Source organism: Diceros bicornis, chromosome 11 (assembly GCF_020826845.1).
Source record: "Diceros bicornis minor isolate mBicDic1 chromosome 11, mDicBic1.mat.cur, whole genome shotgun sequence".
In the NCBI taxonomy this organism is placed as follows: domain Eukaryota; kingdom Metazoa; phylum Chordata; class Mammalia; order Perissodactyla; family Rhinocerotidae; genus Diceros; species Diceros bicornis.
This window is the reverse complement of record NC_080750.1, coordinates 23,654,810-23,661,070: the sequence shown is the minus strand read 5'-3', so window position 1 is coordinate 23,661,070 and position 6,261 is coordinate 23,654,810. Positions and strand designations below refer to the sequence as shown.

Here is a 6,261-nt window from a genome sequence, read left to right as displayed (position 1 = left end):
GCAAATGCAATATAGTTCACATCCCACCTTTGATATTATAACATGAGTTTATCACAAGGGCAAAAGACACAGGGTAATTATAGTTGACAAATACAACTGCTTGCTCTCTGCAGAGGCAAACTGTGAATCACACATTACTGTGCAAATGCTGGTTTTCTCTTGTAATTCAAAATTATCTTCCAATTTAAAACTCTCAGGCACATGATAAGTTTTCTTAATGTGATATTGTGTTTCTATAAATGAAATAATAATTAAACTTTTCTCAGTTGATGCCAATTTTAAAAATATAACATAAAAAACATTTAATTAGTAGACAAAGCTTTATCAGTAAAGTCCTTGGGACTTTGGTGAGACTTAGTTTAACTTACATATTAAAACATGTAATAATTGTTTTTTTATGACACACTATTTGATCTTTGGTAAAGATCAAAGACAGTGACCAGCACTGTCCAGTAGAAGTTTCTAACACAATGGTGGGTACTGAATACTTAAAATGTAGCTAAAATTATTAAAACACTGGACTTTAATTTTACTTATTTTTAACTAATTTATATTTAAATGTAAATAGCCACATACTGCTGGTAGATACTGTATTGGGCGGTGCCAATTCATAGTATAAATTGCATAGCTGCAGTGCTGTTGAATCTGGAGCATAGTATATACTGTGTTATTTCCCTTGTATAACTTAGGTCCAAAAATCTTGATAAACCCCTTAGATAACATAACGTCTACTGAAGGTTGATTAACAAATATAAACTGACAATAGATATTCCATCTAATAATGGGAAGACAATAAAATGAATAATCAGAAATGTATTCTATTGCTCTATTCATCTTCAGTCTATATCTACACAGAGTTAACACATAAAGAAAGGAAAATCAATGTTGTACTTATAATCCTTCAGAAATAAAAGATATGCTTAGACATGTAAATAATTTAATAATATTATGTTATCCTATATTGCCCTCAAGTGTCTAGTCTATTAAAATGTGCATCCTGATTTGGGCACTTCTTAATCTGAGAATAAAATGTTGAGTTGTTTATTTTTATGTTTTAGTTTTCACAGAGACATAAGAGTGTCTGGCTATAAGAGTGTTTGTTATAAAAACATGCCATCAACTCTCTAAAAAGAACTTTTATAAATGATACTGGAATGTTCTTTTTTCAAACCTTCCCTAAATAGACCTGAGTTAGATTAAGCTGACAACCAAAAATAAAGAACAATTACCAACTTTGTCAGTTAGACAGCAACCTCCTTTTCTATTGAAATGTTGTCTAGGCAAATATCCATTACAATGAATATTACTTATTTTGTTTCCTTGCTACTATCTGTGCTGGAACTGTCTTCATGAAATATAGTTTTTAAATTCTCCCAATTCTTATGTATATATTTAATTTCTTAATATTCTAGTCACATTCACTTTTTGTATTATAGTATTGCCATCTTGTATACGAATAATATGGACTCTGAAATGTCTATCATTTTTCTCTTTAATTTTTTATACCATATATTATAAAAAGAGATAATATAAATAATATTTCTTCTTAGATCTGGTTAAGGAATTTGGAGATAACTTTTTTCTCTCTACTGAATAGAGGTAGAGCAGCTCTCTGAACACTTAACCCAAATTACTGTTTCACCACACATTCCTTGAAGAGTTCACATGAAAAAGAATCAATACCTTTAATGTACTAGTTTGCTGTCTTCTCTGTCTTAGAGAAGCAGAGAAAAGTGCTGCAGAAACAGCACATAACAACGATTATGCCTCAGGCTAATCTCAGTTAAGAAGTACAAGAAGCAAAATTTTTAACTTGCTCTGTACAGAGTAAATAGACTCACAACATGTAAAAAGTATATTGAGCCTTATCTAGACAAGTCAGCAATCAAAAGAAGAAAATAAATCATTGTTGTCAAACACTTGGCATTCCAAAACCATTTCAAAGAAATATAAATCTATTGAAATAATAAGTAAGACCAAAAAAGAAAGTTATTTAGTTTCACTATAGGATCTTGGAGAACTCTTTGCAATCTTTTATTTATAATCATTATTTTTATTTCTGGCGAGTCCAGTGTAAGCTCTTACCTACCTTCTTATAATTCTCTTCAGATTGAAAACAAATAAACGATGAAAATCCAGGTTTAAAGATGTGGATAAAAATGTAATTGAAATAATAAGAAACATAGTAAATTTTACGTTCACATGATAGGACTCACTGGTAAGCGATCAGTCATAAAAGCTGAATGAAGTTTTGAAACTAAGTGAACTGGGCAAGGCATGATTTCTACTTTTAAGGTGCAAAGGAAGAAAATGAATTAGATATAGAAGAAAGGGTTCCAAGGTCTAATTACTTTTAAAACTACAAAATTAATACACAGATATAAACTGACTAAAATTAACTTGTAAAAAGACGTATAAATGAGCCAGCCTGGTGGCGTAGTGGTTAAATTCAGCACTCTTTGCTTAGGCAGCCGGGGTTTGCAGGTTTGGGTCCTGGGCACGGACTTACACCACTCATCAAGCAGTGTTGTAGCAGCGACCCACATACAAAATAGAGCAAGATGGGCAGAGATGCTAGGTCAGGGCCACTCTTCCTCAGGCAAAAAGAGAAAGATTGGCAACATATGTTAGCTCAGGGCCAAGTTTCCTCACCAAAAAAACAAAAACAAAAACAAAAGACATATAAAGAAGATATTCTCCATAGGTCTCTTACATTTCCGCATGTCTTCTGAGTAAGAAGCATTGACAGCTTTAGTTGCAGACAATCTTTTCAAGGTTGTTTGCATCACAGTGGGTATAAGAAACAGCCTTGGGAGATAATGATAGTATCTTACATTAGGGCAAAGGGAAGATCAGTTTCCTGACCAGGATAATGAAATAGTGTTCTCTTAGAGGGCAAAGGTTAGATAGGAGTCCTCACAGCCTCTCTATAAGAGATTCCTCAGCCGTGGCACACACCCACTCTGTGTGCGCGTCGTCTACCTGGACCACTCAGCATAACCCTGAATGGTTCTGGGAGTGAAGGAGAACCAATGCAGTCGTAAAACACATGCTATCTCCAGTTTGTGACTAATAACATCCTTCATCCTGACTCAGGGATCTTGTGTCCTTTCCCAGCATCTATAAAACTGTGGCAGGTTAGTAGTTAGATTTCAACCGGGGAAAAATCTCAGATTCTTTATGGTTCCTGACTATGGTAGGTAGACTTATCATAAGATGGTCCCCAGGATTCTCACCTATTGGTATACATGTTCTGTATAACACCCTCTCCTTGAATGTGGGGAAACCTGTGAATACGAGAGTGTATCACGTGCATGATTAAGCTTGGAAGAAGACCCCGAGCCTCAGATAAGACCACAGTCCTAGACAACCTCTTGATTGCAAAATTGTGAGCTCCTAAGCACAGGACCCATAAGCATGACCAGACTATGGACCTATGGAAACAGAAATAATACATCTATGTTGTTTCAAGCCACTAATTTGATAATTTTTTTGATAATTTGTTATGCAACAATGCAAACAAATATACTGACACTGTTTGTTTATTTACATCATATCCTTCTACCATTAAAGAACATATATAGTTTTCTGATTGTTAAAGAATTTTTCATGTCTCTCAAATAATTGGTTTCCTGAAATGTTTTATTTCCCATCATAGTTATCTTAACCCTACCGCTTAAAACTTTGGACTGTCTTAAGTCGCTATCTTTTGATAAATAGTTATATTAGTAGTTTGTTTAGAAAAACTATTTAATATATCAAAAATTAAGTTGATGCTTAGATTTCTGGGTGCCTATATTATGTCAAATTCATTTATTTTACCTAAAACCTCTTCTGTTTTTCTCCTTTTCCTATGTATAACTCTTGGAACATGTTTGTTTCAAATGTCTTATCAGAGGGGCCGGCCTGGTGGCACAAGCGGTAAGTGCACACTCTCTGCCCGGAGTTCGCCGGTTGGGATCCCAGGCACGCACCGACGCAACGCTTGGCAAGCCATGCTGTGGTGGCGTCCCATATAAAGTAGAGGAAGATGGGCACAGATGTTAGCCCAGGGCCAGTCTTCCTCAGCAAAAAAAGAGGAGGATTGGCAGATGTTAGCACAGGGCTGATCTTCCTCAAAAAAAAAAAAAAATCTCTTATCAGAAACTTCTCTAGATTCCACATCATATACAGAATTCTGGAGTTCCGGGATTCCTTTCTTAGCCTCACTTCAATTTTTAAATTTCTCCTTAACTCCTCAGAGTGCAACTCTCATCTCTCACTTGCCGTGTCTAGTCTTGGTGCAGGTTCCAGGAGCTGCCTCTGAGTCAGTCTACTCTCCTGTCATTATATCAAAAGCACAGTTGAAGTATCTGCCTTACATATAGCAATGTAGATAACATTTTTGTTAACCTTTTCTGCACTGCCGGTAATTTTTAGAATTTGATTTCTTATTCCAAGTTTCGATAGAGTTTCCCTTGCTTCTTTGAACACTCGGTTATTTACTGTCTCTCAAAAGAATATCCTAGTTTTGCAGTCTTAATACAACCGTAATCTGTGAAACACTGTGTTATGCATTCCCAGAGAAATTACACAAACAACTATTATAGTAGTTAAAAAAAATGCAGCTGTTCAAAAGGTTTTCTTTTAATATACACAAAATCTGTTTTAAAATATTTATAATTTCAAAAATTCGTTTTAGGCTTGAGTGAAAGAAGAGTTCATGGTATAATTTGAAACTTTCATGAAAATAACAAAGCTTAATTGCAATCTTCTGCATGATTAATAGGCTGGAATTTCGTTCTTGATTTCATGATGCAGTATGTTAACTATGGTCTTTTGCTTAAATAAATTTAATTTCCTAAGAGATCAAATTACTACTACATGCATGCAATAACTGAATACCTCATATTATTATTTTTTATTTCATATCTACTGAATTTGATTAATGGTTTATTTTGATTTTATTTTCAAAAGATACAAGTTGAAAAACTTTATTTTATTAAACATTATTGCTTAAACAGAACAAGATAGTGATGAGTCTCTATCTTAATAGTGTTTTGGTGTATATATTAGAAAGGTGAAAATATAATTTTACAACTTCTATATTTTTGCCCATAGTCTTAGGAAATTTTTAAAATTATAACAATATGAAATAGATTCTAAATTAAAAGTAAAGAAAGCATATGAAAGTAAGGTTTCCATAGACATTTTAATCAAGAAAATAGAATACAATTCTAATGAAAATTTTGACACACGCTATAGGACTTAATGTTAAAGTCAATTCAATTTATTTCAATCCATCTTTAGCAAACTCCAGGCAGAGTGGATCTACGTATTTTAGTTGCAGGTACTATGCCACTTTTGAAAAATCTACTGTTAATTAGACTAGTAGAATTTCTGAGTGATAGTCAAATTCTCCACAATTCTCTATATATTTTAACATATTTTGGAATAGAGTGCAAACTAATAAAACATTAATATAACTAGTGCTGGAATTAGTACTAATCATATACCTACTATATGATTATATGAGTGAATATACATACACACCTACTAGATGTACACATATTATGTCTATACATATAATATATATGCATACACACATTCATGTTTGTTGAATAAAATTATTCATTAGTTTATCCCCATTGCTACAGCAATGAGTAAAAAGACGAATCCTTGCACTGATTGAGCTCATATTTGATTCTAGAAACAAACAACAGGTAAGTTTTCCCAGAACCAGAGGAATGATCAAAAATGTAATTATGTTTAGCCCAAATTAACAGCTATGAATCTTGGAACTGAAAATCCTTTGTGTTTGCTTTGGCAGCACATACACTAAAATTGTAATGGTACAGAGAAGATAAACATGGCCTCTGTGCAAGGATGACAAACATATTCGTGAAGTGTTCTATATTTAAAAAAAATAATGAAAATGGTAACTATGTGAGATGACGGTTGTGTTAATCAGCTTGATTGTAGCAATTATTTCACAATGTATATCTACATCAAAACATCAAGTTGTACACCTTAAACATATATACAATTTTTGTTTGTCAATCATACCTCAATAAAGATGGGAAAAAAAAGAAAATTCTTCTATTTTTCCTGCTACCACTAGTCCCTCTGCTACAGCAAAGATGTCACATCAGCATTTATATTGTTTCATTTATTATGCTCTTATATATGTCATAATGCTTAATATTCACAAAAATTTGATTAGGTGTATTATTATCACAACTTATTAATAAGAAAGGAAATTAACTAGTCCTATGTCTGATA

At 33.1% G+C, this 6,261-nt stretch overlaps 1 non-coding gene across 1 annotated transcript; it reads left to right on the top strand.

Annotated features, from left to right (window-relative positions):
* Nucleotides 1-5,793: 5,793 nt before the first annotated feature.
* Nucleotides 5,794-5,900, top strand: LOC131411628 (U6 spliceosomal RNA). Its single transcript, XR_009221612.1, has one exon. It is a non-coding gene; the product is annotated as a U6 spliceosomal RNA (small nuclear RNA).
* The last annotated feature ends 361 nt before the right edge of the window (nucleotides 5,901-6,261 follow it).